This window comes from Triticum urartu, chromosome 3A (genome assembly GCF_056163025.1).
Source record: "Triticum urartu cultivar PI428250 chromosome 3A, HENAU_Tu73, whole genome shotgun sequence".
NCBI classification, from domain to species: Eukaryota; Viridiplantae; Streptophyta; class Magnoliopsida; order Poales; family Poaceae; genus Triticum; species Triticum urartu.
This window is the reverse complement of record NC_141875.1, coordinates 274,121,008-274,134,820: the sequence shown is the minus strand read 5'-3', so window position 1 is coordinate 274,134,820 and position 13,813 is coordinate 274,121,008. Positions and strand designations below refer to the sequence as shown.

The following is a 13,813-nucleotide window of genomic DNA, read 5'->3' as shown; positions in this document are numbered from 1 at the left end:
AGCCATGTATTTTCAGAATTGAGCTAAAGATTTGGGGGGCAGTATTTCTGATTTTAGAGCACCTTTGCTAGATGTATTTTACAGTAGCTATTGGAATCAAAACAATGCTTGTGGGTTGTCATGTTAAGTTGGGCAGATAGAGTCACCCACACCAATTAATGTTTATGAAGAAGAAGAATAAACCTGCTGCTGCTGTTATGCATGTATTCACTGCTGCTGCTGTACTTGTGATGATGTTGTACTTGTGATGATGCTAGTTGTGATCTTCTTAAATGACCCATTGGCGACTTCATTACGCGGGGATAAAGATTTTTCAGGTACCCCGAGAGGCCCTTGAGTTAGCCAGAATGTCGATTAACTTCCGTTCCGGAAAATTCGGGTACTCCATATGTCCTATTTTCAGCAAAGGCCATGCTGAAATTTTCTGTGAATTTTAGCATGACTTTCCTAAAAACAGGACATATGGGGTACTTGCGACTAATGCATGGGCCGGTGTATCTTAGTACTTAATTAAGTAGGATCAACTGCCTCAGCGTCAACCTAGCTAGGGTGCCTCGGCATCGATAAACCCTAAATGATGAAAACTTAACTTAGCATTTAGGGTGCCTCAGCGACGACAAACCCTAAATTATAAAACCTTGGCTTTTAGTGTGCCTCGGTGTCGATAAAAACCTAAATGATGAAAGCTTAGGCTTTTAGGGTGCCTCGGCGTCGACAAACCCTAAATGATAAAAGCTTAGCTTTTAGGATGCCTCGATGTCGACAAACCCTAAATGATGAGAGCATGATCTTGTTCCTTGACAATAACCAACTTTTTGACCAAACATTTTTCCTATTTAGAGCGAAACATGGCCCACAACGATGAGGCCGGCGGTTCGGGCAAGCAATTCTGGGAGCTGTACCAGGAGATGGAGGAAGAACCTCACCGCTATGAGGATGCCGCGGAAGACACTGATCCTGACTAGACAACCCCTAGTGGCGTCGGGGATGACACCACTGATGGTGCCACCGAGGATGCCACCACTGATGATGGCAGCGCACACACAGATGGCAGCCAACCGAAGAGGCAACGGAAGGACCGACGCCCGAACGTGCTCCGCACTATCAAGCAGGAATTTACTCAAGTGAACTCCGACGGGCATCCAACGACACCCAAAGAATTAGTCAAGGGGTACTCGCTTTAGCTTGGGTGCATTCTCCCGGGCACCGTCTCAATCAACACCGAGAACGTAAGGCATAAGGACCGAGGGAATTTGCCCAACCTCCTCTTCACATAGCTGCACGAACGATACAAGTTCCCCGCTGACTTTGCAAACCCACGCCTCTCAGGGAATAAAGTGAACAGTGCCGCCCTCACGACGATGAGCATGGCCCTGTGTACTTGGAGAAGCGCTGTTAAGAGAATTATTGACAAAGGTGATAGTTATGAGAAGATCAAGGCGAAAAATCCTTCGATCAGCGAAGATGACTACAAGGAGTTCAAGATCAAGTGCGAGAGCAGCGCAACCTCCGAATCAAGTCAGTGGGGGAAAGAAATGTGGGAGTTGAACTTAGGGGAACACAAACTCGGTCCCGGCGGTTATAGAGTGGCGAAGCCTATATGGGACAAGGAGGACGCGGAGCGTGCCGAGCAAGGCCTACCGCCCCGCTTCAAGAAATACCATGACAAGCAGACAAGGAACTATGTCTTGGCCCGGTACAAGGAGGACCCGGTAACAAAGGAGCTTACCACGGATCCGAAGACCAGGGCGCTTGAGCTTGTTTTGGTAAGGAATACACCCCCGCGTAATTAGCTCCATATGGTTGCATTCTAATTAATGAAGCCAAATTTCTAAATGGTTCACATTCCTTCAGCAGGAGACTGAAAGCAGTAGTGCGGGGTCGTCTCAGAGCACCCCTTGGGACAACACTCTAAATAGGGCGTTGAACATAATGAAAAACAAGGATAAGCTCAGTAAGCCGTCGTCAGCTGGTCGTGTGGCCGACAAAGGCTTGTCCACAAAATGGTTGTCATACTATAACGCTGGTGGGCGAATGGAGAGAAAGACCAGCTCGGAAATCCAGTCACGCGAGGTTCAAGAACTCAAGGCACAAGTGGCGCGGATTCTGGAGATTGTCCAAGAGCAAGTGCAACAACAACTGGGATCGACGCTCACCGCCATTGTGCCTACCTTGATTTAGGGGCTGACGACATGGATTGCGGGCGGCCAACAGGGGCGCCCCCGGTTCCTAGCTTCACGGCTAGCAACTCGCACAACGCGCAGGCGGCGCCATTGGTGTCTCCGGCGGAGGCGGTATTGGTGTCTCCGACGCCGGCATGGGCATTTGAGCTTAATGCACCTGGGTGTATGCCGGCCGGCACCTCGGCAGCAAGCGGCCCCTCCGTCAGTTGCACGCCTGCCGTTGGCGGTGCCTCGACATTAGCTGAGCTCGACGCCATCACGGTAACTAATTAAGACTCTTGGCCGATGACTTCATCTCCTTGCCTTTGACTAGGCATCCCTAACGCCCTACATGTTTTCGCAGGGCACTGCCGACATTCCATGCACTCCCCTGCACTTCGTCGGCGGCGAGTTGATCGATGTCGCCAAGGGCAGAATCGTTCAACAGGGAAACCCCGTGATCCACGCTAATCCGATGCCACCCACCGTGTATAGGGTTGAACTTGTTCGAGTGCTGCCAGGCTGCGACGAGTTGTTACCTCCGATTCGACCCGCTGGGGCTGACGAAGATGATGTGATGACCCTCAGTGCCTGCGTAAGTTGGCCCCCGCTTTGGCCGAAGAGCCAGATTCATTTGGGGGTGAGGGACACCACCCCACAGACAACACCGCCAGTCGTGCCGGCGCCAAGCCATGGCAAGACCGCCGCAACGCTACCGGACATCCCTATGGCACAAGATCCAAACATGCATATGGCAGAGGATCTGGACGACAACGACAACGACGACGGTACATTTACCAACGTCGATATGTAATTTGTCGAACATGGGTACGGTGACGAATTCTTCGGGCCTCCTTCTCAAGAACCCAACCCTGAAAAAGATGACCGCGATCATGCTGGTACCACGGAGAAACCAAATTGCAACAAGCGTCGTCTGGCGTTGAGTTCTCAGGAGACACCTCCAGCTACCGCCTTCACCGAGCCTCAGATAGACAAGGTGCCAAATATTATCCGCCCAACACACTCAATAAGGCGGTTTCTGAGGAGAACTCGATCCCATTACAGCAGAAGAAGAAGGGATGGAAAAGAAAGAGTAACAAGGGTGCCAGCCAGCCGGCACCGAGTACGATCCGTGCTCAGGACGGTCCACCTTCACCTAAGGATATCTCGAAGAGGGTGCATGTGGCGGGTAGGCCGATGCTACCGACTAATCTGCTCAATGATGTAACCGGTGCTATGCGGAGTCTGCATGACAGTGTTCTTTCTTTGGAGAAGCGGCGTCTCTCCAAGAATGATGTGGCATACCCGGTTGTCGTGGCCAAGGTGCCAGAGGGCAAGGGCTTTGTGGATAACGCCATCGGGGGTACGATCGTCCTACGGTTTGATGACATCTTCGCTATGTGTAGGACCGGAAGTATGTCTAGAGGGGGGGTGATTAGACTACTTGACCAAATAAAACTTAACCTTTTCCCAATTTTAGTTCTTGGCAGATTTTAGCTATCTTAGGACAAGTCAAGCAATCATCACACAATTCAAGCAAGCATGCAAAGAGTATATTGGCAGCGGAAAGTAAAGCATGCAACTTGCAAGAATGTAAAGGGAAGGGTTTGGAGAATTCAAACGCAATTGGAGACACGGATGTTTTTCCCGTGGTTCGGATAGGTGGTGCTATCCTACATCCACGTTGATGGAGACTTCAACCCACGAAGGGTAACGGTTGCGCGAGTCCACGGAGGGCTCCACCCACGAAGGGTCCACGAAGTAGCAACCTTGTCTATCCCACCAAGGCCATCGCCCACGAAGGACTTGCCTCACTAGCGGTAGATCTTCACGAAGTAGGCGATCTCCTTGCCCTTACAAACTCCTTGGTTCAACTCCACAATCTTGTCGGAGGCTCCCAAGTGACACCTAGCCAATCTAGGAGACACCACTCTCCAAGAAGTAACAAATGGTGTGTAGATGATGAACTCCTTGCTCTTGTGCTTCAAATGATAGTCTCCCCAACACTCAACTATCTCTCATAGGATTTGGATCTGGTGAAAAGAAGGTTTGAGTGGAAAGCAACTTGGGGAAGGCTAGAGATCAAGATTCATATGGTAGGAATGAAATATCTTGGTCTCAACACATGAGTAGGTGGTTCTTTCTCAGAACATATGAGTTGGAAGTGTAGATGTGTTCTGATGGCTCTCTCCACGAATGAAGAGGAGGTGGAGGGGTATATATAGCCTCCACACAAAATCCAACCGTTACACACAATTTACGAATCTCGGTGGGACCGAATCAACAAACTCGGTCGGACCGAAAAGGTAAACCTAGTGACCATTAGAGATTTTCGGTGGGACTGACATGCAACTCGGTGGAACCGATATGGTTAGGGTTTGGGCATAACGTAATCTCGGTGAGACCGATTACACAAACTCGGTGAGACCGATTTTGGTAATAAGCAAACCAGAGAGTTGGTCAGGCAAACTCGGTGGGACCGATTTGCTCTTTTCGGTGTGACTGAAAAGTTACAAAAAGGAAATAGAGAGTTTACACTGCAATCTCGGTGGGACCGATCCGCTCTTTCGGTGAGACCGAAAAGTTACGAAAGGGAAACAGAGAGTTTGCAATCCCATCTCGGTGAGACCGAGATCCCTATCGGTAGAACCGAATTGCTAGGGTTTGGCAGTGGCTTATGACAAGTGAAACTCGATGGCGTCGGATAGAAACAATCGGTAGGACCGAGTTTGGCTTAGGGTTTAGGTCATATGTGGATATGGGAAAGTAGCTGAGGATTTTGGAGCATATCATTGAGCACATAAAGCAAGAGGCTCATTAAGCAACACCTCATCCCTCCTTGATAGTATTGGATTTTCCTATGGACTCAATGTGATCTTGGATCACTAAAATATAAAATGAAGAGTCTTGAGCTTTTGAGCTTGAGCCAATCCTTTGTCCTTAGCATTTTGAGGGTTCCACTTTCACCATCCATGCCATGCCAATCATTGAGCTTTTCTGAAATAATCACCTTGGAATAGCATTAGCTCAATGAGCTATATGTTGTTATGAATTACCAAAACCACATAGGGATAGTTGCACTTTCACTATGTTTAACCTTCATCCGCTGCACTACACCTTTGTTCGGCTATTTTTGCTGAGTATGGAGACGCGGATCATTAGAGACAAGACCTCGGACATCGTGATAGTCGACCCCTTCTACATGCGTGCCAAGATCTTGGGCAGCACTGGGGACCGGCAAGACGCAAGTTCTTACCTCGAAGGCGTCATTCTGGCAAACCCAGATAAGGATAACTTCCTCGTGCCTTACTTTCCCGAGTAAGTCATCCCCTCACCGCCCCGTAACATATGATTTCTTAGATTTCGATCATTCTTTTTTTCTAACATTCCGTGTTTTGTGTAGTGACACACATTGAACAGTCATCCTCTTAAGCCCGAAATATTCCATGGCCACGTATTTCGACTCGGACCGTCAGTCGAAAAAAGACTACACAAATATCAAGAAAGTTCTTGATGATGTTCTCCCCGGCTATGCCAGATCTGGAGGCACCTTCACCAGGCCAGTTCGTAGGTACGGCAAGCATGTGTTCGCCCACACTACAACGTTCCCCTGCGTGAAGCAGCCGCCTGGCGGTCATAAGGATGCCTACTACGCCCTCCGTCACATGCGGGCGATCGTACGGGACCATAATCACCTTCTGCTACCAAATAATCTCAAGTATTGGGCCGCAAGATTGTCGGCAATCCAGGACGCGGACATCAGACAAGAATTCTTTTGCACCCAGTCGTAGTTTGCGGAAATCATCCATCAAGATGTCCTTCGTACCTCGGGGTTGTTCTACCTCAGATATCAACCGTCCAACAATGAGATAGACACAATGCTACAAATGCAGGCTGACAACGCCCGTGATTTCATGACCATCACGAGAGACAGCGGCTTCGTCCATGCTCCGGTCCCTGAGTCGAGTCAAAAGTAGTGATGCTATGTGTAGTTCTGAAACATCGATTGGCTCATGTTGTAATTAAACTTTAATGAAATTGTATGTCTCTTTGGTTTGGACAGTCGTTCAACATATATGTAATCGATGCTATTTATGTCACAGCCCTAGATTTTGCTTGCCATTAGTTGCCTTAAAGCATCCATGCATCATGTTTATTTTTCAATTAAAGTTGAAATGGGGATTGTTGAAACCCTAGCATTAAAAGAATTAAACTAGGTTCAATAAAAAAATATTTTCAATGAACCCAAATGCCCTGCAGAAAAGTTCATCATTTTTGAATTGCCTAAAAACCTCTGCCAAAAATGATGAACATATTTTTAGGCCATTCTGGATTTTTGAATTAATTCATACTGTATTTGAATTGGAGCATTTAAATACTATTAATATTTTTAAATGCCCAACAATTTTGGAATTAGTTGAGGGCCTCTGGAATAATTCATTTAGTGCCCATAACTATTTTCAGAATTTCTAAAAGTGATTTGGTTTGAAAACCAAATTTAAACAAATTTGCATAAATAGAAAACAGAACAAAAATAGAAATAAGACAGAGAGGGAACCTTACCTAGGCCTCACCTGTGCTGGCCCAGCCCACCTGGGTCGGTGCCAGTCATCCCTAACCTCTGCCAGTAGGCAGAGGAGGGACATCGCACGGCGCGCGCGTGGGCGCCACGCCACCAGGCTGCCTGCCTGCAACGCCTAGCCACCGCGATGCCTCACGTCCTCTCCTCGGCGCCACCTCGACCCCTCGTTCGTTCCCCTCTCCCTCTGGACGCTCTTCCCTCCTCTGCTCTCTCTCCCTCGCACGCTCCCGAGCGGCCCCGTCACCGCCGTCCACCGCTCGCATAGCCACCAGCCTCCCCTACACCCCTAGTTGTGCCCCTCAGATCCGCGACGATGTCCTCGTTCTCTCCGTTGATTGACGCAACGCCAGGTGCCCGGGAATTCCGCCACCACCGTCGTCTTCAACTCCGGCCTCTGAGATCGCCGGCAATGCCTCGACATCGTCCGACCTCCCCCGAGCCCAGTGAGACGCGTTCTGCAACCACAGTGAGCTCATGGACCGACTCCCCCTTGTCTCCTGCTCGCGTTTTTGCTCTAGCTCCGTTCCCCACCTCCGCCGAAGCTTGCCGCCGCCACGGCCGACGAGCTCCATCCTCCCGAGCTCATCCGCTTGCCCGAGCATCACCAGCGTGCTCGCCGCGCTCCTGTGAACCTGCAGCACCCACGGGTTCGCCCTGTTGTGCACCGTAGCACCGTTTCCGCCACCGTCCGAGGTCCGGCAGCCGCTGAGCTTGACGCTGGCAAGGATTACGGCCACCCCAGCTCGCCCTGTTTGCACCGTTGGATGTGCGGGATCACCAGCAGCTCGTAGATGCTCTCCGTCGTCGATTTGGGTGCCGGAGGAGCGAACCCGAGCCCATCTGATGCACCTGTCGTTGCCGGCGTCGAGCCGCCGGCGCGTTAGCCCTAGTTGACCAGGGGTTTGACCTCCCCTGGCTCAATGACAGGTGGGGCCGCCCCGCTAACTAATGTAGATTAGGGTTAACTAAACCTAGTTTAGCTACTAACACACGGGACCCACTGGTCAGTTTGACCTGGGTTGCGCCGTTGACTCGCTTACGTCATGCTAACGTAGTGCTGATGCAGTAATGCATTTTCTGGAATTACTTTATTTCTAAATAATCCAAGAAATTCTAGAAAATAGTTTAAACTTCTAAAATCATATAAATTCAACTATAACTCCAAATGAAATAATTTATATATGAAAAATTATCAAAAAAATTCAAGGAATCCATCCGTACCATTTTCATGCATGTTTGAACAATGTTTGTCCTTTGTTTTGGACAAAACAAATAAAGGGCATTTAAATAATCATATATGGAGTTGGAATTTGAATCATGTATTCAAACCAACTTCATTTAAATCATAGCTAGATGCATTAGCTCAAATCACAACATATTGCCATGCCATGATCATGCATCATATTGTTGCATTGCGTTGATTGTATTCTTCCTTGTTTGCCGGTAATTGCCCCCTCTCAGTAGACGTTGTTTCCGACGACATGATCGATGACACCGATGAAGAGCTATTCTATCTTCAGAAGTGCCAGGCAAGCAAAAAACCCCTTGGTCATTCCCATACAATCCCACTCTCTCGCTCCTGCTTCTTTTACTGCATTAGGACAACAACGTTTCAATTGTTACATGATGCGGTAGTTGAACCCCTTTCCTCTGCATGACCTGTCATTGCCACAGTAAATATATGAAACCCACTAGCATGAGTAGGAATTGTTTGAGCCCTGATGTGCCTACTCTTTCATGCTTGTTGTCATGCCTGCTACTGCTTAGAGTTGAGTCAGGTATGATTCATCGGGAATGAATTGGAACGTGGTGAACATGTCCTACTGTTGAGAGCTAAGTGTGTGAACACGATTTGGTAAAGGTAGCGGTGAGAGGCCATGTAGGAGTACATGGTGGGTTGTCTCATTGCAGCCGTTCTTAGGAACTGAGTTCTGTGTTTGTGATCCATGAACAGTTACTACCACACATTGAGTTCCGGTAACTCGACCCCTCTCGACTTATTAATCCACCCGATCTCTGTCCAGGAGTTGCAACTAGTTTCTGGTGTTTGTAGGTAGTGTTAGTAGTCTACCAAGTGGCACCCGGTACATGTTGGCTTGGGACAGACTAGGCAAAGTGGCCTGGTGTACCAAGTGGCACCCGGATGGTGGGCTTGGGAACCCTGTACACATTGTTTGGGGCCGTGAGCGACACCCTGGCCGGATCTCCTTGCGGATGGAACCTAAATAGGCGATAAACCTGGACAAGAGAGTTGTGTGATTAGTCAGGTCGTGGCCGACTCCCTCGCCCGGCTTCCGCTTGAAGGTTGCCGAGGTACATGATGTGTATAGGGCGATAAGTGGCGAGAGCGTGTGTGAAGAAGTACACCCCTTCGGGGTTATCATTATCTATTCGAATAGCCGGATTCCTCGGATATGGAAACTTGGACTCCTTGCATAGTTCATAAACAAGTGAAAGTGGATCCTCTAAAATGCGCAAGATAAGCGTGAGTGCTATGGATGGCGTTCTCGTAGGGAGACGGGAGCGGATCCATAGTGGTGTATTGGTATGGTGAATATGTGGACTCGTGTGCGCCACCTCAAAAGAGTTACTTGTAGTCGTAGTTCAGGATAGCCACCGAGTCAAAGCTGGCTTGCTGCCGGTAAACTCCACCACCCCTTTGTTGATACCGATGCTTATGTAGATAGTTCTGATGTAAGTCTTGCTGGGTACATTTGTACTCACGTTTGCCTATTTTATGTTTTGCAGAGACGTCAATCTCGCTAGTAGTTCTGTGTGGACTTCGACGTTTAGCTTGATACCTCAGCTACGATCTTGTGCCCTCGGCAGGATCTGGTAGATAGTCAGGCTTCTCAGACTTTTTTCATTTATAGATGTCTGTACTCAGACATGTTAAGCTTCCGCATGTGCTTTGTCTGTATGCTATGATTGTTGGGTCATGAGACCCATGTTTGTAATATCTCACTCTTCGGAGCCTAATGAATAAATACTCTGAGTCGTAGAGTCTTGTTGTGATGCCATGTTGTATTGCACATATTGAGCATATTCTGTGTATGATTGAAATGCTTGCTATGTGTGGGATCCAGCAACCTAGTTGTTTATCCTTGGTAGCCTCTCTTATGGGGAAATGTAGTCTTGTGCTTCCATGAGCCATAGTAGTCCGCTACAGCCCGGTTCACCGGAGTCCTGCTAGCCCAGCACTACTGCTCCGGAACACTTGACTGGCCGGCATGTGATTCACTTCGTTCCTGTGTCTGTCCCTTCAGGGAAATGTCACGCGGTGACATCCGGATTCCTGCCTAGCCTGCTACAGCCCGGTTCATCGGAGTCCTGTTAGCCCAGTGCTACAGCCCGGATTCGCACACTGCTGACCGACATGCTCGATGTTGATTCATGTATGCCTGTCCCTGTACATTAGTGCCACTTTGGGTTCATGAGTAGTCATGTCGGCCCGGGTTCTCTATCATATGGATGCTAGCAACACTATCATATACGTGAGCCAAAAGACGCAAATGGTCCCGGGCCATAGTAAGGCGACACCCGTGGGAATACCGTGCGTGAGGCCGCAAAGCGATATGAGGTGTTACCTGCTAGATCGATGGGACTTGGAATCGGGGTCCTAACAGCTTTGGTATCAGAGCCTAACTGCCTGTAGGATTACCAAGCCATACTGGTCGAAGTTGAGTCTAGAAATGCTTTAGTTATATAAGGGAATTGATTGTGGAAGGGAACGTAAGGCTCGTTTACTCATTTACCTTATGCCCTTCTGATCTGAGTCAACCTCTTCTTTTCTATGGGGTTAAGAACTAGGCTTCTCTTCTGTCTCTCAGGATGACGTGTTACTAAACCGTAGTTGCCCAGGATTGTTGAGTTCAAGCCTCAGTTCAGTTCCTACTACTTTCATATGTTCATAGCTAGCCTCAAAACCTTGATATTGCGAAGGTGAGTGGTTATGCCACCATTTTTGCAGGATGTCTCAAATCTTTTCGAGCATTTACAGCCGTTATGCTGTCCGAGTCATTCCAGGTTTCTAAATAGTCTGAAGCATTTGCAAATCCCTTCTTTCCATTCCCGATGATCTTTTTGGGCCAGATTGACCACACTAATTGTTGAGTTGAGGTACTCCATTGCCTCGACATATATGTTGGAGCTATTATTATGACCCTAGGTGTCTTGGGGAGTCACCTAGTAATCTAGCAATTTTTGTGTTCCCGGTGTGATGATTCTAGCCATTGTTCTCGAAAGCATCCCGTGATGCCATTTAGTAGTAGGTATTCTACTCTTGGGTTCTTGACCCAATGATTCACTCCACTTACCTTCTGTTGATAGTGTTTGCTAGTTCCTTTAGAATATTAGTAACCTTTGCGATAGTCCTCGAGGTCCGTGGTATTTTCTTTTTTCAAGTACCATGAACTGCTTATGGCAGAAGTTCTTTTGAACCAAAATATCACAATAAGAGTGCTCTTGACGAGTTCTCGATTCTATGATGTGACTCTGCCAGTTCTACCTTCTTTGCATGGGTTATCCGGAAGAAATATGTTGAACTTGGTTCGACATACTAATCTATGCATCCACAACTCAGAAAGTTAATATGTTCCTTTGAGTTGTCCCTCTCTTTAGTTGTATCATGATCTCCGTCTATCACTTGATAGTTAAGAGCATGTATTGCATTCATGCTCATCGATACCTCTTATTCTTGTGGTTTGTCAAGCCATTCTATTCTGGAATGACTAGGAAAAAACAAACTCCAGTACCTCATCCATACTTAGGATTGGGTCAAAGCAGTTGTATTCCGCATGTCAAAATGCCAATCCAGCTTTTGATTCTGTTCTAACCTGAAGTATTGCCCTCTTGATGTTAGGAATATCATGAGAATTGCACCATCTCTTATAAATTCTTGCTGCAGTGATACTTCTTGCCATCATTGTTCATTCCTCGGTTCCTGTGTTATTGTAACCGGAATGCCGACAAGTGAATCGTGATGTGTGAAATCAATACTCCGAGCAACTCGTTGCTTGGTAGTAAAGGGACAATATTCTCATTCTTAGCGTGTTGGTTAATGAACTACCATTCTAAGATTGTGCTACCTAGACTATTTTCCTCGTGTACCCTTCGATCTTGAGCTAGGATTGAATCCCTTGCTTATTTTACCATATCATCTTGCCCTGAAAAGCAAGATTGTTCTCGAGCTTAGTAACATATCGGTGGTTCGTGATTTTCCGAATATCTTCTCGGAAGTGTTACCAGGTTGTCACCTGACCGCTATGTTGAGTTCGTGATCAAGTTGGTTCCTGTAGCCACGCCTTTTCTCCAAGAACCTGTGTTGGATACCCCTGAGATAGTTGGTTAAGCTAAACAACAACTTGGAGAGTTGGAAGATAAGAGCTTGTCTGACCTAGTTCATGTTAAGGGATATCTTTGTGTGTGTGTGTGTGTTTGTGTGTGTGTGTGTGTGTCGAAGAAGGATGATATCTTCATAAATTAGTCCTCGTGATCAGTTGTTGGATCTATTGTCTTGTCCAAACTTTGATTTGAGTGTGGGCTATCCTCAAATTAAATCAGAACCAACGATGTTCGTAATGTTGTCTTACTCGTGTTTGATTCCTCAGGCATACTGTTGGGTAACGTAGTAATTTCAAAAAAATTCTTACGCACACGCAAGATCATGGTGATGCATAGCAACGACAGGGGAGAGTGTGATCTACGTACCCTTGTAGACCGACAGTGGAAGCGTTAGCACAACGCGGTTGATGTAGTCGTACGTCTTCACGGCCCGACCGATCAAGCACCGAAACTATGGCACCTCCGAGTTTTAGCACACGTTCAGCTCGATGACGATCCCCGGACTCCGATCCAGCAAAGTTTCGGGGAAGAGTTCCGTCAGCACGACAGCGTGGTGACGATCTTGATGTACTATCGTCGCAGGGCTTCGCCTAAGCACCACTACAATATTATCGAGGATTATGGTGGAAGGGGGCACCGCACACGGCTAAGAATATGATCACGTGGATCAACTTGTGTGTCTAGAGGTGCCCCCCTGCCCCCGTATATAAAGGAGCAAGGGGGAGGGGGCGGCCGGCCTAGGAGGGGGCGCGCCAAGGGGGGGCTGCGCCCCTTGTCCAATTCAGACCAGAGGGGGGGCGCAGGCCTCCTTCCTTTTGGCCTCTCTCCTCTATTCCCGTATGGCCCAATAAGGCCCATATACTCCCCGGCGAATTCCCGTAACTCTCCGGTACTCCGAAAAATACCCGAATCACTCGGAACCTTTCCGATGTCCGAATATAGTCGTCCAATATATCGATCTTTACGTCTCGACCATTTCGAGACTCCTCGTCATGTCCCCGATCTCATCCGGGACTCCAAACTCCTTCGGTACATCAAAACTCATAAACTCATAATATAACTGTCATCGAAACCTTAAGCGTGCGGACCCTACGGTTCGAGAACAATGTAGACATGACCCATGTCTCCAGTCAATAACCAATAGCGGAACCTGGATTCTCATATTGGCTCCTACATATTCTACGAAGATCTTTATCGGTCAGACCGCATAACAACATACGTTGTTCCCTTTGTCATCGGTATATTACTTGCCCGAGATTCGATCGTCGGTATCTCAATACCTAGTTCAATCTTGTTACCGGCAAGTCTCTTTACTCGTTCCGTAATACATCATCTCACAACTAACTCATTAGTTGCAATGCTTGCAAGGCTTTATGTGATGTGCATTACCGAGAGGGCCCAGAGATACCTTTCCGACAATCGGAGTGACAAATCCTAATCTCGAAATACGTCAACCCAACATGTACCTTTGGAGACAACTGTAGAGCACCTTTATAATCACCCAGTTACGTTGTGACGTTTGGTAGCACACAAAGTGTTCCTCCGGCAAACGGGAGTTGCATAATCTCATAGTCATAGGAACATGTATAAGTCATGAAGAAAGCAATAGCAACATACTAAACGATCGGGTGCTAAGATAATGGAATGGGTCATGTCAATCAGATCATTCACCTAATGATGTGATCCCGTTAATCAAATAACAACTCTTTGTCCATGGTTAGGAAAC

The 13,813-nt window shown here is 47.7% G+C and overlaps 1 pseudogene; it reads left to right on the top strand.

The window, feature by feature from the left end:
* Positions 1 to 848: 848 nt before the first annotated feature.
* LOC147979442 (uncharacterized) lies at positions 849 to 2,578 on the top strand (annotated as a pseudogene).
* Positions 2,579 to 13,813: the final 11,235 nt, after the last annotated feature.